The sequence below is a fragment of the Pristis pectinata genome, chromosome 2 (assembly GCF_009764475.1).
Source record: "Pristis pectinata isolate sPriPec2 chromosome 2, sPriPec2.1.pri, whole genome shotgun sequence".
Lineage (NCBI taxonomy): Eukaryota > Metazoa > Chordata > Chondrichthyes > Rhinopristiformes > Pristidae > Pristis > Pristis pectinata.
Window position 1 is genome coordinate 27,049,772 of NC_067406.1, and position 27,662 is coordinate 27,077,433.

Below are 27,662 nucleotides of genomic sequence, written 5' to 3' on the forward strand. Positions count from 1 at the left end.
TCCCACCTGTTCCCTGAAGGGAGGGGTCTGCAGTCATTGAGTAGGCTTCAGGAGGTGGATCCTGGGGCCATGCCTAGACCATCCTGATAGGCTTTTGCCAGTATGTACTCTCGAAGGCATTTTCTAAACATCTCTGATAATCAGAAACGTGTATTAAAACAAGTAATAGATTAAATAATTTAAACCATTATTTAAAATAATAGATGCATTTAAAACACATAACTGATATAACATTGCAACATTAATATTAATTAAAATAAACAAATCACTTCCTGTTGCATAGAATTAGTATAGATGGATGCCTGAGGTCAGTATAGAAATGGTGGGCCAAAGGGCCTGGTTCTGTGCTGTGCGACTCCATGTCTCACCTTTTATAATCCTCATTGGTGACCCCATTAAAATGAACATGGGTGGCATAAAGCCATGGGTGGATGGATACAAAATACTGTATAACCAGCCCATCAGCTCATTGTGACTGAGCTCTACCCCTGGACTCAGTGTTAAGTCCACTGGCAGAACAGGAGGCCCCATTGCTGTCACCTGGAGGATCTCTCTGGCACTTGCCAGTTGAGGAGAAACACAAATTGGGGAACTATATTTCAGATGATGTATTTTTTTTAAGGAAGAAATGTTAACATATAAAAAACTACCAACATATTGTAACCACAACCTGCTTTGTGGGTAATCACATTAATTAGTTTCTGAGGCAGAGATAAAAAAAAAGCAATTACATTATTTATCATGGGGAAAAATGATAAATTTACAAACATAATCTCAAAATAATGCTGGACGATGCTCTGTAATAAAACTAAAATTTGACTAAGTCACCATAAAATTTATTCCAAGCAGTTTTCTGGAGAGTAATGCTTCAAACAGTAAAAATTGAATTAGAGTTATTTAATCACTGTCAGACAATAAGCTTAAATATAAGCAGATTTACAAAGTACAATTCGCAAACAGTAAAATAATGGTGTTTGATTTTTGGCTTCTTTGTGTCCTACTGGGGCACCAGTGGAATGACAGATGATCTTAGGCTTCATTGAATCTTCCAATTAAACCTAAAAGAGGAATTTGAAGCTACTGCCTAAAGCAGGTTAAAAAAAAAGTAGAATATGGCAACAATAAAGGCAACAGCTTGAATTTATATTAGAACATTTAATTCAAGGCAGTAAAGAAGAGTACTATCAAACAAAGATTATCATTCAGCCACATAAGGCGAAATTAGGACAGTTGATCAAATCCTTTATGAAAAGGTTTAAAGGAGGAAGGTGAGGCAAGGAGATGCCCTGCGACTCCAGACACCAGCGCTCTGTGAGCTGAACATGTGGAGGGGGGGAGGAGAGAGAGGGGGGGGGAGGGATGGAGGGAGGGAGGGAGGGAGAGAGAGAGAGAGAGAGAGAGAGAGAGAGGGAGAGAGAGAGAAATAAGACCACTAAAGGTATTTGGAAACAAGGCTGGAACTTAACATTGACATGCTGTTCATCCATGAACTGGTGTAGATTGGTGAGCACAAGGATGAAGAATGAACAGGGCTTAGTCAGAGTACAAAAGAAGCAAGAGCATTCTGGATGAGTATAAGATCATGATAAACCCAAGTTGTAGCCACTTCCACAATCATTTCAACCAACTTCTGCTGACATGGTGCACTTCCCTTTCATGAGGTGGTGGGTTGGCTTTAGGCAGTGCAGGCTAAATTTAACTGGTCCTAGTCCTTCAAGTTGATAGAGCAAGCAGGTTTGGGAGCTGCTGCAGAAGAATGTTTCCATTTATCTCATACTTCAGTAAGTTTGTATTTTATTAGTGGGGACTGAGTGCTATAGCTTCCTATCCTTTCATTGGAGTCAACCCAAACTAAGGGGACGATATGCTCTTCTGATTCTTCTTCCTGAGCTGCCACCTTGTTGTTGAGAAGTTTGCAGGTCAGGAGTCTTTTTCTACAGATGGGGGTCACTCATGGCAGTAAGGTCTCAGAATCTTTAGGAGCCTGGGTGGGAAATGGACTAGAAAAATGTACCCAAAACATAAAAACATAGGTTCTCTACCATAGCTGACCTGATAATGGTGTCCAGTGGGATTATTCCAAATGTTGCCAGAAAATGCAAATGTTTCTGTCATTCGGGTATGTCTGATCCTGCTAGAAGACTCAATGGAATAAAAGCCCCAAGTGCAGGACAGCTACTGTTACCTGAGACTATCACGATGCATCGTCTCCCTCCATGAGACAAGACAGTAGGGGATGACCACTTGAAGGAAGGTGGCAGTGGTCCTTACAGTGGAAAGGAGAGCCAGCAGCAATAGTCAGACACACAGCATTGGCTTTGAAACTGAATTGGTCAGATAGTTGTTTTGGTCAGGCTATCTATTAATCACTTGACCAAAACAATTGCTTTATTTCCAACTCACAAACAGAGAAAGGAAACAAGGAAGCTAAAAAAAATGTGTTGAAGATGTCCTCAGGATAAACATCAACATCAGTGTAGGAAGGGGCCCAGAACAAAACTCTCTGCAAAGGCTCATCAGAAAATAAGCTACCATGTGTGAGGTAAGTCATTTTGCCCTGATTGCAGATAAAACAAGAACAACCAAGTGTCCCATAACAGTCATCGTCTAATCCTGCCTTCTAATGCCACCGCTAACATCAGTCACATGTCTGCGGTTCTAGGATTTGCATCTTCAGTCACCTCTAGACACATAAAACATTAAACCTGCAAAAGAGACCACTTTCAACCCCAAAGTACTGCTAATGACTCTCCTCTGTCTACTTCAACTCTCAATGCTACATTAACGGACTTCTGTGAGCACAGTAACACATTTACTGTCAGTAACCAGCTGCTGAATTATGGATTTTATCCAACCAAATGAATCTCAATACCAAAGGCCCTACAAATATAAAACTATTTAATCCGTAATCCACTTCACAGGACCACGACAAGCAGCCTTTCTTAGCAAGACATTTCAGTTCCAGCAGCTCAGGAACCCTGCATGTGGCAATTACTATCTGTGCTGTTCCTCATAGCTCTTAATCCAGTTCCTAACCAGATATTCATCAAGTTTTTTTCTAAAGGCATTAATTAACACAGCTTTAGCTATGAGTCTGTTCCACATATCTGCAACCCCATGGGGGGAAATAAAATTCCTTCTAATCTCAAGTCCCACTTGAGGTTTATTAATTTTGCGCTTCAGGATCTGAATCGACGTATGATTTCAATTGCTGGAGGCAATTTTTGAATTTTAATCGGTTCTCCCTCTAGTATTGATAAAAGCAAACTGGATTTGTCCACGCTTTGACCCTTTTATCCGTATAAACTGTCTGAACTCCTTTTTTGAATCACTACAGGTGTAATCTCAAGCTCCTGCTGTGATCTGCTTCATGCTGGTGTGGATTTGCAAGCATGGGGATTCTCACTGGCACAAGCAGAAAGTGGAATCACAATGCAAAGTCCACTGACAGAGCGCTGCATTCTTCAATGTTTCCCCTTTCTACAAACCCACTGCAACCACAGGACAACTTCAATAAAATTACAGATGGCAATTCTCCCACTCGGTTAGGTGGGTAACTGCACTGGCTAGTGTGGGGATGACATTTTGACCACATACATGCCAAGTTTCGTCCTCCTGTCTGTGCTGAGATGGTGCTGGCAGTGAGCAGAGGGAAATTGTAAGTGACTTCAGTGCCCTTGAGAGTTTGTGGAGTAAAATCTACTGAATTCATATGCTTGATTCCCTCCACGTGTGTATGATGAGTGAGGACAAGAATGAAGTTGGTTCTGTTGGTCCATATCCCTGAATCAGATGCCAACACACACAAGGCACATGTACACAACCATTTTGGGGGACATGCCAGAATAACCAGTATAAAGAAGACAGAACAGATCAATTTATTTCACCCATGAGGGCTGTGATGGTTAGTTTGGATCATATTACAGCACTACAGTGTAAACAAGGATGCCAACTTCACTATGTCAAATTAAGCCCTTTGTATAAACTGAATTCCTTGGAGGATCAGCTATGATCTGAGTGATGGCAACTCCTGATCTCCAGAGTAATGAGAACAAGAGGAGCCTTCTGTGAATGTTCTTGCCTCCTTTCCAGTTTTCATAGTTCTGTTACCATAGTTCTGTTCTGTTACAGAGGACACCATGTGGGGAAGAAGTTTGTGTGTGTGTGTGTGTGTGTGTGTGTGTGTGTGTGTGTGTGTGTGTGTGTGTGTGTGTGTGTGTGTGTGTGTGTGAGAGAGAGAGAGAGAGAGAGAGAGAGAGAGAGAGAGAGAGAGAGAGAGAGAGAGAGGGTTCCCATTACCTCAAAACAATAGTGTCTCCGGTGGGAAATTTGCTAATTTAAAATCTCAGTTCAGTTGCTACATGCTGCAGTACTATAAATAACATTACATAGGAACTAAGAAGCTTAGTGCATCCATTTAAGTAGCTGGTGAGTTTACAGTTACTGAGAAGTTCCATGAGCATTGGGAACTTCCCTGTTTATACTCAGCCAACTCCACTGGGTGGGCCACATCATTCACATGGCTGACACCATATTCCATCTACAAGCATTGTAGTCTGAGGACTATCATGGCAAGGAATTATCAGGAAGACAAAGAAACTTCTTCAAGTCCCCAAAGAATTGCCTCAGTAACATATTGTGTTAGCATTTGGAACGGAAACGCTTCCCTGTTATCATCTGAGGTGCAGCACTCCTCCTCTTCAACAATGACTCAAGATCAACGTCAGAAGCTCACCTCCGACTAGCCAAAGCAACTTTCTCACTCCTGTGGGCTGTCTAATTTAATTCCAGCTAGTGCCAAATAGCTTTATATCCATGAAAGCTGAATTGAGATGGCCATGCAGCTAACATACAAAACATTCTTTCACCTCGCACCTGGGTTAGAATGCAAGGTTAAAGATAGTGTATGGTCCAAACAAGTTTCAATGGTTCATCTGTCTCTCTGTAGATAAACATTAAAAGTATGAATAAACTGAGTATTTTGTGAGTACTCCACACTCATCCCTGGCGGTTGAATTTTCTAAAATTTATTTCCATTAATAAATCTTGCTTTTAATAATTTGTGGCTACATGAAGAAATCAATTTTGCTCGCACATTCCAGTTGAGGAGAAATGCTTTAAACACTTGAAATTAATGTTTAAAGATAAATATTGGCTATATTTAAAAATTAGAAGTAAACATAATCGTTTAAATGCTTGCAAACATACTAAATCCAAATATATTGTTTTCTTGTGTTAAATGATGGAATTAATTAAAATATTAGATTCATATTTACATATATGCTAAAATATTAATGACAGATGTAAATGCATTTGCATTATGAGGAGAGACTAAGGGAGTAAAGCAGTGGGCTAAGCACGCATCCTTGAGGTGCTTCTGTGTTGATTGTCAGCCAGGAGATGTTATTGCCGATCCACACTGACTGTGGTCTCCTGATAAGGAAGTCGAGGATCCAATTGCAGAGGGAGGTTCAGAGGCCCAGGTCTTGAGCTTGGTTATTAGTACTGAGTGAGTGATGGTGTTGAATGCCGAGCCGTAATCGATAAACAGCAGCCTGACGTATGTCTTGGGGTTGTCTAAGTGCTCCAAAGCAGGGTAGAGAGTCAGTGAGATTGTGTCTTCTGTAGACCTATTTAAAAATTAGGAGAGTGCAGCTGTTGCAGAGGTTTATAGAGCAGAAGTACGTCAATAAACTAGGAAGGGGCAAGGCAATGGAGAGATTTGAAAAGAAAAATAAGAATTTAAAATTTAATTTGTGGAAGGATAAAAATATAAGGGAATAATTTTGCTGCAGTGAAAGGAACCAACTGAAATTGGAATTGATGTGAAAATATGCCTGAAGAAAGCAGTAACATGGAAGAATGAATGGAGGGAGTACTAGCTGCTAAATTCTTTTGGTAAGACTTTGAGTGTATTCAAGCAGGTAGACAAGAAACACATAGGGGCAGAGAACCTGAGTAAAGGCTATCCCATCATGAGACTGGAAGGCTTCAACCCCTGTTTCTGAGGTGCACTGGAAAGAGGTACTACTATAGAAGATTAAGATTTGGGCGTCTTTGCAATATCTGCCTCCAGCACCCCTCGTTCTCTGTGCTTTCCATTCACTAACTCTCACCCAAGGTCAGACCATTTCCAAGAAAGGTCAAATACACCATCCATTGGCTATTGCTACCTCTTACAGATCTGTTAGTCCTGGTACACAAGAAAGACTTACCAAAATTAAACAAACAATAGGCTGCCCATAATTGAGTATCTATGGCTCAAACATTTATATGAGGAGCCTGGCTCCCTGAAGTGAACTGCGTAAGTGAATGGAACATTTGTTTCAACTATACTGAGCTAAACTCTGTGTGAACAAGACAGGGAGAGTAAAAGGGAATGAAGCCTGCAAGTATCAAAGAAAAATGAAGGGCAGATAAGCAGCATATGGAAGTACAATCTTTGCACATGGATGAACCCACCCCTGGACAAATGTTTGCTCTGCAGCTGTCCACTTCGGCTCCTGTTATTGCATTTATTTTTAGTTTGTTTCTCAGAGCTTAGCTCTCCTGCCTATGAGTAATGCAGCAAGAGAACCTCTCAAATGGAGGGCCACTGACCAAAACTCTCAATGAATTTGCTGCATGTGGTTTCCAAATGGGATTAAAATGAAAATTAAAACAAGTGGGATTAAAATGCAAAATTTAATATTAATGAATATAAAGTTAATATAGAATATATATAAACTATTCTTTTCTCAGATCTCACAGTAGAAATCTATAGCTTGAGTATCCGGAATTTGAAAGCAACAAGGCAGTTTTGTTTTTAAATAATTACTTGAACAGAACTACACTTAGAAAAGCGAAATGTTTATCACAATGGGGATATTCTTTGCTGCACAATCTCAGTGGTTTTCCTCACAATGTTCGCCAGAATTTCTCATTTGTTTTTTGCCCCTTCTTAGACCAGGGGGCACTTTTTCTCCATTCAATCTCCCTTCATCTAGTTTTCTTTCCCAAATTTAAGGATGTATTTTTCCTTACAGCCAATATCTGTCATTCCCATTTAATAGAACCTTCCCTGCCTTTATCTGTACGACTTTTAGCTGTTGGCAAAATATTAAAGGAAGGTGGTTACACTAGGGCAAATGAGTTGTAATTCTGATTCTATGATCATGTATCTACATCCATCATATTCAGCAGCATGGGATTCCTGGACAGAATGTTTGGAAACATTCAGCACTGCCACTGAGGGAAAGGAATGAAAAATGTGAGATCTGGATTGAGAAGCTTCCTTGTTTAAATGGGGACTGCCTCTTCCTATTTAGATAGCATTACTGAAATTACATATAGAAATATAAAGGTGTTGGTCTTTTAATCTGCTCTGTGTACTTTCTAGATGGTCCATTTACACAAATCCCATTCATTATTTAGCACAGGTTCCATAGTTCTGAAACTTGGTAGCGAATGTAATTGGATGATACACATTGCATCTATTTATGAGGCATCGTGCATCTCAAACTCCTTTATTGGAAAACAATGACCGTTCATTCAGAGCCACAGAAATACCAAATGTAAATACTCCAATTTGTTCTTTGCTCCTTTTGCTTCTTAGATCTTTTGTCAGGTTCAGTAGAGCTGGTCCTTCTTGTCAGCGATTCTCACGTCTTTCCTTCTGAAGTACCTCCTTATACCTCAATAAGTGAAAAGGTAATAGTGTAGCCTAGGACCATAACAATGGTATCCACGGTGATCTGAACTCAAGATTACATTTCTCACACATGCCTTCACCTTTCCCCACACATCATTCAGCAGTGGTTGCAAAGATTGGGGTGAAAACAACATTCAAAAGAATTTTCCTACAGGAAAGAAAAAGTGATTTAGAAGCGGAAATACAAAGAAAATATTTTGAGGAAATCTGTCAGGAATAAAGAAAGACACATAAAGTGAGCCAAAAGGAATAAGTTTGAGTCTGGTAAAGAAAAAGAGTAGATGGAGATGCATTCTTTATTATAATGCACCTCTATCAACTGAGCAGCACAGTGGTGTAGCAGTTAGTGCTGCTCCTTCAGAGCTGCAGGGACCCATAGAAACATAGAAAACCTACAGCACAATTCAGGCCTTTCAGCCCACAAAGCTGTACCGAACATATCCCCACCTTAGAAATTACTAGGCTTACCCATAGCCCTCTTCTTCTAAGCTCCATGTACAGTACATATCCAAAAGTCTTTTAAAAGACCCTATCGTATCCGCCTCCACCACCATTGCCAGCAGCCCATTCCACGCACTCACCACTCTCTGAGTAAAAAACTTACCCCTGACATCTCCTCTATACCAATACCAATAAACCAATACCAATATACCTACTTCCCAGCACCTTAAACCTGTGTCCTCTTGTGGCAACCATTTCAGCCCTGGGAAAAAGCCTTTGACTATCCACATGATGTAGTGTAAAAAGTCATGGCTGTCATGTGACCGTGACAACACTGACCCATCTGGCTGGGATGACACCATTGAGCACATGGCCGAAAGCGACACCACTGTCAATCAAGGTTTGGCTCCACCCCACTAGGTAAACACCTTTGTCCTTGCTGGACCACTCGGATTGGTCTGTGTGAACACCTTTGTCCTGGGCACACCTACCATTGGTCCGTTTAAAACACCTTTGTCCTGCTGGACCACCCAGCACCCCCCCCCCAGCAGTATAAAAGTGCTCCATGTTTGGTTTTTCTCTCTCTCAGTCTCCGAGGATGTTGAGGTAAGCTGTGCACTACTTCAGGGCAGTTAGTTAAGGACTCCTGAGACCAAAGAGCCAATGTTTGTCCAGAATCAGGGTGTCCAAACATTGTATTGTTTATTCCCTGATCATTTGTATCCAGTTATTGTGTGTGTGTGTGTGTGTGTGTGTGTGTGTGTGCGTGCGCGCACATGCGCGCGCGCACCTCACCCCTGTTGCAATTTCCCTCCACATTCGCAATCTCCTGTTTGAGAGTGTGTGTGTGCATCTGTTCCCATTCATTCTGTCCCCGTGTTTGTCTTTGTTAATAAACCATTTTTAAATTACAAAGACTGTGTGTCCAGACCTTTATCTTTAAGATACCAAAAGAACCTTTCTCACAACACATGATCAATGCCTCTCATCATCTTATACACCTCTATCAGGTCCCCTCTCATCCTCCACCGCTCCAAGGAGAAAAGGCTGAGTTCCCTCAACCTGTTTTCATAAGGCATGCTCCACAATCCAGGCAGCATCCTTGTAAATCTCCTCTGCACCCTTTCTATGGCTTCTGCATCCTTCCTGTAGTGAGGTGACCAGAACTGGGCACAGTACTCCAAGTGGGGTCTGACCAGGGTCCTGTATAGCTGTAAGTTTAATCCTGTCCTGATGGCATAATATTGCTTTGTTTCTACTGAGAAATTTTAGCCCAGTTTTTTTTTTCTTTTTTTTTGTTGTTTGTTTTTTTTTAAAGTTTTTTTTGTTTAGTTTATATTGTTTATAATTTTTTTTATTGATTTGGGTTTTTTTAAAATTTATATAATAAATCTTTTTCTTTCCTTTCTTTTATTTTATATTCATTTACTAAGAGATCATTGGATCTACAGGTTTTTAAAAATATTTTATTGTTCTTTATGATTATATATGCTATGATTGTTATCCTGATCTCTTTGTATTACATGTATAAATATTGATGCTATATATTAATCTGTATTAATTTGAAAACTAATAAAAAGATTGAAAAAGAAAGTTTAATCCTGTCCTTGGGTGCTGCTTGTATGGGGTTTGCATGCTCTCCCTGTGATCATGTGTGTTTACACTGTGTGCTCTGGTTTCCTCTCTCATCCAAGGAGGTTACTTGCCTATTGTAAATTATCCCTTAATGTAGCTAAATGACAAAAGGATTTAAATGGGGCATGTGTGTGAGAATAAGTTGCAGGGCTATACTTTTGGGAGGCAAGTCAATAGCTTCCTGCAAGTGACACCACAATGGGTAGGGTTGTAAAGAAAGCATATGGTATGGTTGTCTTCATTGGTTGTGGCATTGAGTATAAAAGCTCATGTTGCAGCTGTATAAAACTTTGGTTTGGCCACATTTAGAGATGTGTGCAGTTCTGGTCGCCACATTATAGGAAGGAAGTGAAGGGTTTGGAGAGGGTGCAGAAGAGGTTCACCAGGATGTTGCCTGGATTGGAGTGTATTAGCCAAAGGGAGAAGTTGGACAAACTTGGATTGTTTACTCTGGAGGTCAGAGGCTGAGGGGCACCCTGATAGAAATATATAAAATTATGAGTGGCATAGATAGGGCAGAGAGTCTTTTTCCCAGGATGCAAATGTCAAATACCAGAGGGCAAAGGATTAAGGTGAGAGGGGAAAAGTTTACACAGGGAGTGGTAGGTACCTGGAAGGCACTGCCAGGGGTGGTGGTGGAAGCAGATACAATAGCAACGTTTACAAGGTATTTTGGCAGATGCATGAGCAGGCGGGGAATGGAGGGATATGGACTTTGTGCAGGGGGTTGGGATTCGTTTAGACATCATGGTCGGTGCAGAAATGGTGGGCTGAAGAGTCAGTTGCAGAGCGGTACAGTTCTGTGTTCAAAAAGAGAAACAGGATGGGGAATTGGGACTGTGGTAATTGCTCTTTTGGGAGCTGACATTGGATCTGATGGGCCAAATGGCTGCCTTCTATATTGTGTAAGTGAGAAAATGACATGGAGAGCGACTAGATTAATTGTAAAGTGGGGTACATCTTCTGCTGACCCTGATATTGCGGGCTGCCTGGCCTTGGATAATGTCATTCCACCATGATTCCAAATATTACCATCCACTGGGAAGCTGGCTCTCAGCTAATCTGTGAGATTTGGAGCAGTATAGTGCAGGACAACAATTGCTTCAAATTTGCTTATTTCTGAGCATATTTGTATTTACTGTTGCAGCAATGCATGTGCCTCATTTCATCTCTTTGGTTAAATCAGACATGATAAAATTAGCAATTATGCCCAGAATTCATGTCCTCAAAATCCAGGAAACAAAAACACATGATGAGAAAATATTTATCCTGCAAAGCACAGAGATACAATAGCAAATTTTGCAGCATTCCCTACGGTTAACCAGAGAGATTAATATACAGTGCTAGTCTGTTCTAAGGTATGGACCACAGAGATTTCTTGCGCTTTGTTCCTGTATGTTTAAATGGCCTCTGTGAAGGTTCTGTGATTTGTTGATCTATCTTTGTGTAGATTTACCTGGATATATATAGGTGACTATTCATCTTATCTCTGCAGCTCTCTAATTGCCTCAGCATTCCTCCATTTACTAGGTCAAGTACCTGACCTAGCCCACATATAAATGCAGTGCACATTAGGTAATTATCTTGTAACAGCACAGAAAGAGGCCATTCAGCCCAATGCAAACTCCTAGGGGAGCAATCCCATTGGTTGCAATGCCCTTCTCCTTATTTCCCTGTACCCATGCAACATATTCTCTCTCACACATGCCCATTAACTCCCCTTTTATTCTTTTTGCCATTAACCTACATTAGAGCACTAGGGAAGGTGGCTAGCCATTTCACCTATCAGCACATCTTTGGGATGTGGGATGAAAACAGAATACTGGAGAAGGAATATGGAAAGAATATCCAGTCTCTGCATGGACAGCACCCGAGATCAGGATCAAACTCAGGTCCCCAGAGCTGTAAGGCAGCATCGCCGATTGCTGCTCCACTGTACTAGATTCAAAGGCTGATGGGGCTGATAATGGGAATCACTTTCCTAACCTCACCATTAACCTGCCCCAATGATTATTCACCATTGTATCCCCAACATTTGCTGCATCTACTCAGGCCTGGTGAATACATTTCCCAGTCTGAGAGCTCTGGGATCTGCAGAAGTTGCCACTGCCACATTGGACTCCACTGGGACAGTGGCAGGGTGGAAGATGTTGCTGCTGTATTAAGTCCACACCAGTGGTAGATACTGGGATTTTCATGGAGAAAAGTGGCAGTGGCAACTGTTGAAAAATTTACCTCAGTGTAAAAAGGTTTGAATTTTTTTGTTCAAAGCATATTTTCAGGAACCAAGGATATTCAGTATTTGCTTTATCATACAACATGTTGGATTTATAGGACATAGTCATAGAGTCACACAGCAGAGAAACAGGCCCTTCAGCCCACCATGTCCATGCAGATTCTTGCCCATCTGCACTAATCCCACTTGCCTGCATTAGGACCGTATCTTTCTACACCTTGCCTATTTAAGTGTCTGTCATGATGCCTGTTAAATAGAGTAATTGTATATGATTTCATCACCTCACCTGGCAGCATGTTCCAGATGTCAACCATTCTCTGAAAAAAAGAACTTAACCCTCAATCCTCTTTAAAATTCCTTCCTCTCACCTTAAACCTGTGCCCTTTTATCTTTGATACCCCTCCATGGGGAAAATTGTGATTATCTACCTTATCTATGCCTTAATCATATTTCTATCAGGTCATCCCTCAGCCTCCTCTGGTCCAGGAAAAACAAGCCTAGGTTATCCAATCCCTCCAATCCAGGCAATATTCTGGTGAATCTCCTCTGCAGTTTTTCCAGTGCAATCAAATCTTTCCTACATTCTAGTGACCAGAACTACACACAATACTCCAAGTGCAGCCTTATCAGTATTTTGTAACGCTGCAACCTAACATTCTTACTCTTATGTTCCATGCCATCAACAACTCCACGAATTTTCATGTCATCCATGAACTTATTAATCATACCTCCGACATTCACATCCAAGTTGTTAATATATTTCACAAACAGCAAAGGTTGCAGCACCAATTCTTGTGTATAGCACTGGTCACAGACTTGCAATCAGAAAACTATCCTTTCACCACTACCCTCTGCTTCCATCACCTCAGAAAACTCAATCAAATTAGTGAGACAGGATTTCCCCAGCACAAAGCCATGCTGACTATCCCTGATCAGCCCCTGCCTTTCCAAATATACATAAATCCTATCTCTTAGAACTTTCTCCAATAGTTTCTCTACCACTGGTGTAAAGCAAAATGGCCTGTGGATACTGAGCTTATCCCTGCTGCTCTTCTTAAATAAACGAACAACATTAGTTATTTTCCAGTCTTCTGGTATTTTGCCTGTGGCAAATGAAGATCTAAAAATCTGTCAGGGGCTGCAATCTCTCCCTTGTTTCCCATAGCATTTCAGAATAGATCTCATCCAGCCCTGGAGATTTATACACCCTTATGCATTCCAAAGCTTCTAGCACCTTCTCAATGCTGATGAGACTATCGATGTAGCCTGCACTGAACTCACTATCTTCTACTTCCTTCTCCTTGGTGAATACAGATGAGAATTATTCATTTAGGGCCTCACCAACATCCCTGGCTCAACATGTAAATTACCCCTTTGGTCCCTAATGGTACCCTCTCTTTCCCTAGCTACCTTTTTGCTACTAATATACTTAATGAATGATGTAGGATTCTCCTTAATCTTGCCTGCCAAGGATATTTCATGGCTTCTTTTTGCCCTCCTAATTTCTTTCTTAAGTACTCTCTTGCACCCTTTACATTCCTCAAGGACTCACTTAATTCAACGATGATGAAATAATTTCTTCAATAATATAGCATCCGACACTATAGGGAGAAGCAAACTGGGAGTATTGGGAGACATGTTTTGTTCTCACAAGGTTTGTCATATGAAAGACATTTGGACAGGCACATGGATTAAAAGGCGTTTGGACAGGTACTTGACTGAAAGACATTTGGACTGGTACTTGAATGAAAGACATTTGGGAAAGGTACATGGATAGATTGGGTTTAGAGGGATACGGGCCAAATGCAAGCAAATAGGATGACCTCAGGAAGACACCTTGGTCGCATGGACGAGTTTGGCCGAAAAGCCTGCTTCCATGCTGTACGACTCCACGTCTATGACTCTATGATCCACAGAGGGCAGATCCTCACAGAAAATGTATTTTATGTGGAAATTAGCATAAAACCTTTAAGTGAGGAACCACTCAGCAGGAAATGCAGAAATGATGCAGCAAGTCATAGAGTCACACATTACAGAACCAGGGTCTTTGACCCACCAAGTCTGACCATCTACTATTTGATCCTACAATAATCCCATTTCAGTAAATGGAGCAGGAATTCATTCATTCAAGTGCTACTATCAGTGCAGATGGAACTGCAAAGCAGAACATGAGGGATCATTATAAAGCACCTAGAATCCCCCAAAATAAGAACAGAAAATTCTGGAAATACTCAACAGGTAAGACAGCAGAAAAGAAAAATAGAGTTAATTTCTCCTGCCTGATTATCAGTATATGAAGTTATGGGTAATGGTTGGAGGGTGGAGAATCACTCGTCTTGCATTGGTGACTATAATTTTGCAGGCTCTTTAGGAGAAATGCTTCTCCATCAGAGAATCCCTTAAAGCCTGAGACAACGATGCTTCCCTCCTTTGATTAGCTGGGAGTCGAGGCTGTGGACTGAGCAGTGACATCCCCCTGGTTACCTTCTTTTTCCTCCTGTTCCTTTTCCTCTTCTGCTCTTCAGGCTTTTCCTCAGGCTCTGAACCTCCTCGCTGTTCTTGCTCCAATACTGGCTGCCACCTTCATTTTGCAAGGTTGTTCGACATGCAGCACACGGTGCCGAAATCTCATCCATTGAGGAGACCAATGACATTTTTCACTTCTATCCTAGTATCCATGCTCAGCTGATGCAGTTGGAAAGGCAACCAAGGAAATAGGGAGTAGTTCTTCATCCACAGAAGCATCGCCCCAGGTAACATTGGTCATTAAAACTATCTGGCAATGCAGGCTGGATGAAGGAGTCATTTATGTTTCCTGGAAACATGGCATTCACAGATTGGAAATTCATCAACACGCTTTACATTAAGAAAGTGGAAAACTTTCCTGCTAATGAAAAGGTCCGAGTTCTTCTTAACAGACGAGAGCCAATGGCAGGATATACTCAGGGAAACCCAGCAATACCAAAAAATAAAAACTGAAAATACTTAGCAGGTTGGCCTGCATCTGTGGGAAGAGTTAACATTTCAGTTTGAAGACCCATCATCAGAACTGGCAAGGGGACAAAAGGAAACTTGTTGAGCCGCAGGGAGGGTGTGGGATGTCTCTGATAAGGTGAAGCCAAGCTGAGCATGGGGGTAAGCTGTAAATAAAGTTATCTGGTCAATTGGTATTGGTTTATTATTGTCACTTGTACTAAGGTACAGTGAAAAAATTGTCTTGTATACCATTCATACAGATCAATTAATTACACAGTGCATTGAGGTAGCACAGGGTAATAGCAACAATAGAATGCAGAGTAAAGTGTCACAGCTACAGAGGAAGTGCAGTGCAGGTAGACAATAAGGTGCAAAGTCAGAAAAGGTAGATTGTGAGGTCAAGAGTCCATCTCATCGTATAAGGGAACTGTTCTATAATCTTATCAGTGGGATAGAAGCTATCCTTGAGCCTGGTGGTATGTGCCCTCAGGGTCCTGTATCTTCTGCCTGATGGGAGAGGGGAGAAGAAAGAATGTCCCAGGTGGATGGGGTCTTTGATTATGCTGGCTGCTTCACCAAGGCAGCGAGAGGTATAGGCAGAGTCCAAAGAGGGGAGGCTGGTTTCCATGATGTGCTGGGCTGTGTCCACAAGTCCCTGCATTGAGTGAATGGGAACAGTTAGAAAGTGAAAACATAGACAATAAAATATAGATAAAAGAATGTAGGAGTTGTGAAATATAGAGCAGGCAGATCAGTCTGAGCACGTCCTCCACTCCCAAAGGAGAAAATAAGGTTTAAAAAAAACAAGTTGAGCCAATATCACAAATAGACAACTGATACACAAAGAAATGAGGTAGCCTGATGCTGTAGAGTTCAATAATAAGTTCTGAAGGCTGCAATGTGCCTAGACAGAAGATGACGTGCTGTTCCTTAAGCTTGCATTGGGCCTCACTGTGACAGTGCAGAAGACCACAGACTGACAGGTCAGAGTGGGAGTGGGATGGGGAACTAAAGTGGCAGGCAGCAGGAAGCTCAGAGTCACTCCTGTTGACTGAATTCAGGTGTCTGCAAAGTGGTTGCCCAATATGCATTTGGTTTCTTCGGTGTAGAGGAGACCACTTTGTGAACACAGAATGTAGTGCACCAGATGGGAAGTGCAGGTTAATCACTGCTTCACCTGGAAAGATGTGAGCACATCAGAGTGTCAAAGATGCCATCTGATCCTCACTTAAATCAACGATGATGAAATCATTTCTTCAATGATATAGTTTCTGACACCGTAGAGAGAAGCAAATTGGGAGCATTGGGAGATATGGCAGGGACCTGCTGCGGCCTTGTGCAAAGATCAAGCAGTGAGGAATTTGAGAAGTAGCCTCCAGGGAAAGACCAGAGCAAGATGATAGTTTGGCTGGAGGTCTTTCCACAGGCTGTCACATGTCTCAGTGATGATCCTGCAAATACTTGTTTGGCAGAGAAGTTCAGTGTTGTGGAAATCTGAGGCAAGAGGTTTTGCTACCCTCCTAGATTGATGTAACAATCATTTGGCAGCAGATGGGCAGGGGAGACTCCGCATGTGTCCAGGTTGCTATCCAACATTTCTCTCAAACATCACTAGAATCACATCAGCACATTATTCCACAGTTTTACTTCTGCTTTTCAGCATTCACAGCTTTCAGTTCTTATCCAATGGTATGACTTGGGAAAATTACTTTGGTAAAGTGAAAGAGAAAAAAAACAGCAAGAAGAATAAATCTACTTCCTTTGGCATTCAATACTCACACAGGCAGCATCAAACAATTAAATGTGTCGTGGTAGATGGTAGTTAATTGCATCTGTTTAAGTAAAGTGTTATCAAAATTGTTTGTTTTACGAAGTGTTAGCTTCTGTTCAGTAACAGTAAATTGTTTATCCATTTTTTTTGTTTAAGAAGTTTATATCAAATTCTGAGAATATATTGGCATTGATTTTCAAACCTAGATCATGTTTTTATGTCACATATCCACACCATACTACCTGGAGGTAACTGTATTAAGGGCAGACATCCTACAAGTAATGACTTGGGCAGTTCCTTGGCCCACAGCTTTTGGCTATTAGGGGCAAATGCCAGACACCCCTTCTCCCACCTCTCCCATATTCTAGATAGGTTATTATTTTGTTAACAAACAATAGTGCCTGACACTCAAACTAATAGGTACCTAGAGACCCTCCTTAACTCATGGATTCACCCAATAGGTTAGACAGAACATTGGTTAGAAGAACAATGTACAACTGTATTCATTAGGAATGTTTATTACTGTATGATATTAGCTCTTAATGTAACAGTTGGGTGAAGCAGTTCTGCAGGTACTTCATTTATTGATACAGGGGAATTGTACAAGTTTGATTGAGACTTCTAGCTGTGTTTTACAACAAAGTGACAGGAGGTGGTGACCATTCTCCCCAGAAAGTGAAACAGAGGATGCTGAACCAAACCTATGGGCAGCAAGGGAGAAGGCAGACTGCAGCTTTGGACATGACCTTGACAGAGTAATTACAAAGTGAACAGATTGAGATCTGGACAGGACTTCAGTTTATAAAATGAACATCCTAAGGTACCCCTGCTTGAATATGATGCCAACATCAGGATTTAGTTGAAAGCCATAGACTATCAATGTCCAGACAACGTAGATGGAATCTACACCTTGAGGGATAATATTCGATTGTCACAGCTGTAGAGGAGGCTTCACCCAAAAACAGAGCAACGGACACGATTTAGCAGTGAATGGTGACTTTAAGAATAGGCCGCAAAATAACAAGCCATACAGGGCCCCGAAACTGGAAAGAATGAAAACTAAACACCACAGGCAACAAGGTAACCTTAGGCATGGAGAGTAAAGCTTGGAGCAACTGGTTGGGACTGGCAGGTGATGAGTCTGGAACAAGCAGCAGGTGAATCCTATTAGCTGGGTGGAGGCTGGGAGGTGTCCATGGGAGTAGGCCTGACAGGACACCCCTCTCCTCCCCAGTGGCCGGCCCCCCCGACAGCCCAAGACAACCTGGATGGGTCTGGTGGAACTCATCAATGAACAATGGTTTCAAGATGTAGCTGGATGGCACCAAAGACCTTCCCTCCAGGCCCTAACCTTTCCAGGCCACCAGGTACAGCACACCCCGTCCATGATGATGTGAATCCAGCAACTGGCGTACCGTGTCCACTGGATCACCTTCCACCATCCCAGGTTTCAGATGTGCAGGCTCTGGTGGGTTGAGTGGTCCATGGACAACAAGCTTGAGGCAGGACACGTAGAAGGTCAGTGTGATCCCAAGGGACGGTGGCAGCTGGAGACAGTAAGTGACTGGATTGATGTGACGGATGATCTTGAAGGGACCAACGAACCAGGGCAAGAGCTTGCGGGAGTCAGTGATCAGGGGCAGATCTCGGGTGTACAGCCAGACACTGTCCCCAGGCCGGAGTAGTCTGACTGGGCACCGACAGTGGTTGGCCTGGCGGTGGTAGGCACAATTGGCAGCTAGGATGGCCCTTTGTGCCCTCCTCCATGCATCCCAACAGTGGTGAACCAGGGCCCTGGTAGACAGGACCTCCACCGTGGGGAATAATGGGGGTCAGTAGCCATGAAGTACTTCAAAGGGTGACATACCCATGGTAGAGGAGAGGTGAAGATTGTGGGACAGCTCAGCCCAGAGCAGATACTTTTTCCATGTGGAAGGATTAGAGGCGGTAAAGCATCGCAGAAACTTCTCCACTTGCTGATTGGCTCTCTCTGACTGACCGTTGGTCTGCGGGTGATAGCTGGAGGATAAACTCACTGAGGTGCAGAGGAGGGAAACAGAAGGCTCGCCAGAAATGGGAGATGGATTGTGGACCTTGGTCCGACACAATGTCCTGAGGGAAGCTGTGGAGGTGGACTACATGTTGGAGAACCAGATCCGCTGTCTCAGTGGCTGACGGAAGGTTGGGGAGGGCAATGAAGTGGGCTGCCTTGGAGAACCTGTCCGCTACTGTCACGATCACCGTGGCCCCATCGGAAGGTGGCAAACCCATGATGAAATCCATGATGATGTGGGACCACAGGCGTCGAGGGACCGGTAGGGGCCACAAGAGCCCCTGAGGTCCGCTGGTTGGAGGAATTGGACTGGGCACACTGGGGGGCAGGCAGCGACGAACTGACGTACGTCTGCGATCACAGTGGGCCACCAGAACCGGTGTCGCAGAAAATCCAGAGTCCATCGTATGCCTGGATGGCCAGAGAGGGGCGAGGAGTGGACCCACTGGAGTGTGTCAGAGCGTCTGGCTGCCAGCACGTACATGTGGTTGTCAGGTGTGTCGACCAGTGTAAGCTCGTGCCGTCAGGCCTGGTTCTCAAGGTTACAGGCAATCGGAGCAAGGGGATGGAATGAAGGGCTGAAGATCGGCTTCCATTTCAGCTGGGTCAAACTGTGGTGACAGGGCGTCCGCCTTCGTGTTCTTGGAACCGGGTTGGTATAAGATGGTGAAATTGAATTGTTCGAAGAGAAGGGCCTAACGAGCCTGATGTGGGTTGAGTTGGCGGGTCTGTTAACAATGGTAAGAGGTTCTGATGGTCAGTCCCGATCAGGAAGGGCTCGGTGTTTCCCATCAGCCAATGTCTCCATTCCTCCAAGGCCCATTTAATAGTGAGCAGCTCCCAGTCTCCTGCTCCATAACAGCGCTGTGTAGGGTTGAACTTGGGTGAGAAGGCGGCACAAAGATGTCTTCCCGTCCAGTCCTCGCTGGGAGAGGATGGCTCCAGCACCCACGTCAGATGCACCCACCTCTACCACAAAAGATCCGGAGGGGGTTCAGATGGCGGAAAATGAGAGCGGTGGTGAAGCATCTCTTGAGCTCCTCAAAAGTGTGGTCTGCGGCAGCAAACCAGGTTATCTGCAAGGCAGGCGATCTGGTGAAGGAGGGGAGAGGACCAGCGATTTAGCTGTAGTTTCTGATGAATTGGCAGTAGAAGTTGAAGCCCAAGAAGTGCTGTAGCTGCTCGAGGGTGCACGGTCAGTGACGGTGCGCACCTTCTCTGGCTCCATGGCTATGCCTTGGGGTGAAGGGACGTAACCCAGGAAGGAAATGACTGGGGTGTGGAACTGGCGTTTTTCCAACTTGGTTTCCAAGGAGATGTTGAAGGGCTGAATGCATGTGACAGACATGGTCTTGGGGGTTCTTGGAGAAAATGAGGATGTCGTCAAGGTAGACAAACACACACCTATGTAGTATGTCTTGGAGGATCTTGTTAATGAAGGCTTGGAAAACAGCTGGACTGTTGGAAAGTCCGAAAGGCATCATCAAGTATTCATAGCGGCCAGTGGGAGTTATGAACGCCATCCCCACTCATCCCCCTGGTAGATACAGATCAGGTTGTATGTACTCTGTAGATCCAGGTTGAAGATCTGGGCCCTGCAGGGGGTTTCGAATGCTCTATCTATCAAGGGGAGAGGGTAGCGGTTCTTCATGGTGATTTGGAGTAGTCAATGCAGGGACGAAGGCCCCCAGCTTTTTGACAAAGTATCCTGCTCCAGCTGGGGACTGGGATGGGCGAATGATGCCGTGCTGAAGCACTTCGGCAATGTAGTCATTCATGGCTTGGGTCTCAGGAGGAGACAGGGAGAACAGACAGCCCCGGGGAGCGGTGGTGCCCAGGAGGTCGATTACACAGTTGTGTGGTCTGTGAGGCAGCAGGGTGGTGGCTTCCCTTTTACTGAATGTGATGGCTAAGTTGTGATATTCCTATGGAAGTTTGGTGAGGTCGAGGGTTTCCTCCGTCTCGATGGATTTATGGGGTGAAGTCAACTGAGGTTGCAGGCAGGTGGTCCAACAGGTAGGTCCCCAACTCAGCAGTGTACCAGATGCCCTGGCAAAGTGAGGGTCATGAGTAGAGAGCCAGGAGTAACCCAGGATGAGAGGAGTGTTGGGTGAGTCGATCAGGAGGAATTGGATGGACTCGAGGTGCTCTCCAACACTCATGTGTACCGGTCCTGTGCACTCTCTGACTATCCCCAACCCCAAGAGACATCCGTCAACGGCCGTGATGATGAAGGGGTGAGAGATAGGTTCGGCAGGGAGTCCAAGCTGCACACACAAGAGTCCGATCCAGAAAGTTGTCTGCTGCGCCGGAATCCGCCAGAGCTCCTGCGCGTGTGGAGCCGACAGAGTGTGAAGGAGGGCAGGGAGAATGAGATGATCCCTGGTACCGGGATGAGGGGCTGGGAGGGGGTGGGGGGAGCTTACCAGATAGAACACCCCCCGTCCCTATCTGGAGGCACCGTTTTTAACCAGACACAGTGGGCATTTGGAGCGTGGGTGGTCAGCTGCTCTGCAGTAGGCGCACAAATTGTTGCTCCACTGACACTCGCACTCAAGAGGGGTTTAGGGAGCTCTGCCGAACTGCATGGGGTGTGGAGGCATTGGTGATGATCTGGAGGGTCGTTCCATAAGATGCTTGTCAATACAGAGAGTCAGAGTGAGGAGGCTTTTGAAGTCGGTGGGCATCTCTAGGGTGGACAGCTCGTCTTTCAAGCGCTCCAAGAGGCCGTGATAGTAATGGGCCAGACGCGCTTCCGCATTCCAGCCGCACTCCACTGCAAGGGTCCTGAATTCCAGTGTAATCCAGCACAGAGGGCGAGCTTTGACACAGGTGAAGTAACATCTGCTGCTCCCCTTCCACTCATCAGATGGTCAAAAACCCGGTGCATCTCAGTGGTGAAATCCTCATATTCATTGCAAATGGTAGCCTTATTGTCCCAGTTAGCGATGGCCCAGGTCAGAGCTCACCCAGTCAAGAGAGAGGTGAGAAAGGTGATCTTAGCCCGGTCCATATAATATAGAGACAACTGGAGCTCGAAGTGTAAGGTGCACTGGGACAGGAAGTTGTGGCATAGGGTTGGAGATCCATCAAAGTGTTCAGGCACAGCAATCCAGGGCTCAGAGGGGAGGTTGACTGGCGTGGAGTTGCTGCAGAGGCAGAGTTGGATGAGAGCAGCGGACAAATGGTCAATGGTTTCCTGCTGCATCTGGATCGTGTGCTCGTGTCGGTGGACAACTTCCTTTAGGTGAGCGTACTCTGCTGGGTCATTTGTGGGTTCACTCATCCTGTCACAGCTGTAAAGGAGGCTTGACCAAAAAGCAGAGCAATGGAGACAATTTATCAGTTAATGGTGACTTTAATAATAGACCACAAAATAACAAGCGACAAAGGGCCCCAAAACAGGAGAGAATGGAAACTAAACACTGCAGGCAACAAGGCAACAAGGCAACCTTAGGCAGGGAGAGTAAAGCTCAGAACAATTGGTTGGAACAAGCTGGTTTGATGAGTGAACAAGGACTGTGGATGAGAACTGGGGTTAAATAGGCTGCAGGTGATGAGACTGGAACAAGCAGCAGGTGAATCCTATTAGTTGGATGGAGGCTGTGGGAGATGTCTGTGGGAGTCGGCCTGACGTAGATAATGGCTGATGTATTTGGAAATTAAGATCTGATGCCATGGCAGGCTAAAAGCATTTAATTATAAATTTTGGTTGATTAGCTTTGTACTTTCTTCATCATAGAAGATTAATGAATCATCTTATTCAGGAGTTTAAAGATTTGATGATATAGTTTAGAGAAACTCTTTCCTCTGGGACAAGTCGGGAAGTTAAGATAGACCATTAGAAGTGATGTGAAGAACCACCTGCATACAAAATGTAAGTTCAAAAGATACTTTAAAATTTTAAATCAAAATCTAATGGATCAAAGATGCAGATAAACCACAATCTAGTACAATGTTGGAGCAGCTTTGAGGGGCAGGGTTGGCACATATCTACCGAACCCTAACTGCTTTGCATTGAGTGGCCAACCAAGCTAATTAAGACAGCATTGACAATTCAGGCAAGGACAGCAATTATTTCTCTCCAAAGTCATTAGATGGGTCTTATGACCATGTGGTAGTTTCCAAACATATTTTCTAAAATTTCAGATTTAATTAATTAACTGAATTTGAATCTCCCTCTCTGGTGGATTTTGAACTCAAGTCTATGGATAGACTTATGGTTAATTATTTACAATATCTCTATAAAATCTCACATTCTGACTTCATTCTGAATTCTCACTTGTACAGTGAGCTGTAAATGGAGTTTTCACATTAGGTCAAAGTCTGGTTCAGATTTAAATGGCCATGATGTTATTTAGAAAGCATTTTTCACACCCACTGTAAAAGAAAATGACTTTGCAATAGAGAATTCCTGGACAAAGGGATTTCCCTACCAAGTACAGCTGGCTTTACCACTTCCAATTTGGGCTTTTGGTTGAGGGACAGGAATGGAGTGCTCTTGAACATGGTATCCTCCACCAGCATGATTGGTACAGGCTGTGTGGCAGGGAGACACTAACAGGAAAATTGTTGTCACCAGCAATTAGTTCCAAAGCCAAAGAACTTCACAGACCTGAAGCTGGCTACCAAATTGAAACTACACTGCAGCTTTTCATGTCAACCTGGCTGACTCAAGAATAAATACTGAGAGTGTTTCTCTGTTACCTATTATTCCTTACCTGCTGTGGCATCCTAAGCTTTTGCAACCCTTCTAGTGAATACCATGCATGTCCATGATGCAACGAGGCACAGATGTTAGATGCAACTTAGAACTAAACCATTTTTGCACCAGGATCTTGAAGTGGGTTTCACACAACAAAACCATCCTATTCAATATAAATTGCGTGTTGCACACTCATTTACTGGCACACCGGATGGTTTGGCACATGTCTATGACTGTATTCGCTCTCCAAACTTTCAGCGTCTTAAGAAATATCTCAGCTTGCAGAACAGGATAGAACATGATAAAAGAGATGCAATCCAAATTGGAGGATATCCCAGAAAATTCTTGCACCTGACTTCCTTCGAACAAGCATCATTGGCTGGGAGAATATCAAGGTAGGAGGGCAAGATGAAACTGAATGGTTTTCTCAAAGCTTAATCACATCCTGTCTACTCATCCACAAGCAAAGAGTCAGCCACAAAAAAACTGCAGAACAGACAGCTTGATGTTGTCTCTTGGTATCTGTTTTATAACATACTTTCCTCTCTGGCTTTCATATTTCTGTCAACTTGTCACAATGCCAATGGCTCCATGTAGGGCAGCTCAAGCTTAGCTGCACTTTCCAGGGAATATCAGTGGCCAGTTTGAGGGAGATAGCAGTGAATCACAGTTCACAGGTGCAGAGGAGGTGGTGTTGATGGAGAGAAGGAGACATCATGTGTGTCAGAGTGCCAGCTTGGCTCTTTTCTCAGTGGCAGTACTTCTGGATTTTGGTCTCAGAGATGCAGCTTGCAGAAGGAAACTTCTGCTGAATCTTTCCAAGATATCCTCCAATGTCTGTCTAGGAGAGTGTAAACATCAACTAGTTGGCATTTGAGTGGACATTCAGGAAAGATCCTTGGCCTTTTAATTTACCATAATAATAAATTTTCATTATTTACTTATAGGATGAAGGTACGGTAGTGTAGTGGTTAGCACAACACTATTACAGCGCCAGCAACCTGGGTTCAATTCCAGCCACTGTCTGTAATGAGTTTGTGTGTTCTCCCCGTGTCTGTGTAGGTTTCCTCCGGGTGCTCCAGTTTCCTCCCACATTCCAAAGATATACGGGTTAGGAAGTTGTGGGCATGCTAATGTTGGCATCGGAAGCGTGGTGACACTTGCGGGCTGCCCCCAGAACACTCTATGCAAAAGATGCATTTCACTGTGTGTTTCAATGTACATGTGACTAATAAAGAAATCTTATCTTATCTTATCACTAGCCAGGCTGACACTTATTGCCTATTCCGAATTGCCCATCAGAATGTGGTGGTTAGCCAACTGCTAAACTGCTGTAGTCCTTCTGGTGAAGGTACTCCCACAGTTTGTTGGATAGGGAGTTCCATGATTTCTAGTTCATATTTTTATATTTCCTTACAATGAGGCCATTTGGTCCATCAAATTTATCCTGTCTCTCAGAGTCATCCCATTAATTTAATTCCCACACTGATTTCTCCATCCTCTCGCACATGTCAATTAATGCTCCCCATCCCCCCCATTCCCAATTCTCCTACTAGCCACCTAGATTAGGGACAATTTACAGCAGCCATTTAACCGAACATGATGGGCTGAAGGCCGTGCAGTATTGTTCTGTGTTCTAACTGTGGGACGTCAGGGAGAACCAGTGTGTCTGGGAGAAGCCTGTGCAGGAAGTGCAAATCCAACACAGATAGCACCTGAAGTCGGGATTGAACCTGGGTCACTGCAGCTGTGCTGCAACAGCTGCACAGCCTGCTGCACTGCTCTGTAGTCCTGGACCTAGCACCAATGAAGACATGACACCTCATAACAACAGGATGAAAGCAGTACGCTAAGTGGGAGATGAAAAGAAAAACAAGTTTTGCAAAGAGAGAATATAAAAGAATGGTGATTATAATAAAGGAGAACACAAAATTAAATAGGTAAAATTGGTTCATTACTGTCTCATGTACCGAGGTACAGTGAAAAATTGGTCTTGCAAACCTTTCACACAGATCAATTCTTACACAGTACATTGAGGTAGTACAGGAAAAAACAATAACAGAGTGCAGAATAAAGTGTTACAGTTACAAAGTGCAGTCCAGGTAGACAATAAGGTGCCTGATCACAATGAGGTAGAATTGTGAGGTCAAGAGTCAATCTCATTGTACTAGGGAACCGTTCAATAGTCTTATAACAGTGGGATAGAAGCTGTCCTTGAGTCTGGTGGTACATGCTTTCAGGCTTTTGTATCTTCTGCCCGATGGGAGGTGGGGGGGAGAAGAGAGAATGTCTGGGGTGGGTTAGGTCTTTGGTTATACTGGACGCTTTACCAAGGCAGTGAGAATTGTAGACAGAGTCCACGGAGGGGAGGCTGGTTTCTGTGATGTGCTGAGCTGTGTCCACAACTCTCTCCAGTTTCTTGGGTTCCAGGGCAGAGCAGTTTCTATACCAAGCCGTGATGCATCCAGATAGGATGCTTTCTATGGTACATCAAAAAAAATTGGTGAGGGTCAAAGGGGACATATCAAATTTCTTTAGCCTCCTGAGGAAGTAGAGAAGCGAATGGTGAGACATAATGTGTGTTAGAGTGCCAGCTTGGTTCCTTTCTTAGTGGCAGTATTTCTGGATTTTGGTCTCAGAGATGCAACTTGCAGAAGGAAACTTCTGCTGAATCTTTCCAAGATATCCTCTAATGTCTGTCTAGGAGAGTGTAAACATCAACTAGTGGCCAAGAAAATAATCTATGTCTTGAGGCAGAGGGCAAGGCAGGAACACAAACTTTATCAATTCATTTTTCAGGACTTGGGTGTCACTGGCAAGGTCAGTATTTATTGTCCATCCGTAAATGTCATTGAACTCTGTGGCTTGCTAGGTCATTTCGGGGGTAATGGTGGGCTGAGATTCATATATAGGCAAAAGCAGTTAATGCTGGCAGATTTCCTCCCTTCAGCAGCATTAGTGAACCAGACAGATTTTTATAACAATCCAGTAGTTTTAAGGTTATAGTATTACTGACTGTTTTTCCCTTTTTTTTCAAATTCCAGATAATGCTCTGAATTTAAATGTCACAGCTACCTTGCTGAACTCATGTCTCTGCATTGTTATGTTATCTCTCTGGACTACTAGGCTGGTAATTTAGGTGCTGTACCACCCCCTGTAATACTTTGCATGTCTCTACAAGGAAGGTGATGCTGTCAAAATCTCAAATGGAATCAGAGCTAGAGAAGGTAATAAATGAATACAGATAAGGACAGAGGTAAAGGATAGCGTGAAAATTGTTTACAGGTTAGCTGGTAGGATGCATCCAGGATATTGAAGGATGTGGGAGTGGAGAAGGGCTTTCCATAATTTTTCCAAACAGTCCTTTATACAGGTGGCAGATAAAAATGGGAATTGTGACATGTGCTGATGAAGAGCTGAAAGAACATGCATGGAAACAATGTCGATCTGTTTAGGAGGGAGCTTGTGGCATCAACAATCAGGGAAACCATCAATAGACACTTGGAGAAATTTGAGTTAATAAAGGAAAGCAAGCACAGAATTTCTAGAAGAAAACTGTGATTAGGTAATGTAAACTGAATTTTTTGATGAGGTTTCAGGAAAGCAATCTATAAAGATTTTCAGAAAGCATTTGTAGAAATGCCTGATTAGTAGAACTGAGGCCCATTGAATAAAGGGGTCAGAGGAGGCATAAAAAAATTGAAATAAAGATGGAAAACAGAGTTGTGGTAAATCGTTGTTTCCCAGTTTGGAGAATGGCCCACAGTGATGTTGCTTGGGGTCAATGCTCAGACTGTGGCTTTCTTTAATGACTTGGATATGGACAAGCGGAGTAAAATTTCAACATTTGCAATTTGGGGTCATCCAAAACTCTGTTGGCTAAATCCTGACTCCACCAAGTCCCTTTCATCTATCACCCCTGCCCTCACTAATTTACATGTCTCAAAATTCAGACCTCAATATACTTTGTCATCATTGTCATCGATTGCATCCCATTTGTAACTTATAGTCCTATGAACCTTCAAGATCCTCTGGTTTCTACCTCTGTGCGTTCCCAATTTGCTTCACAACCTTGTAAAACGGAAAGTTTAAAGGAGATGTGTTCGGCAAGGTTTTCACACAGAGCGGTAGGTGCCTGGAACACGCTGCCAGGGG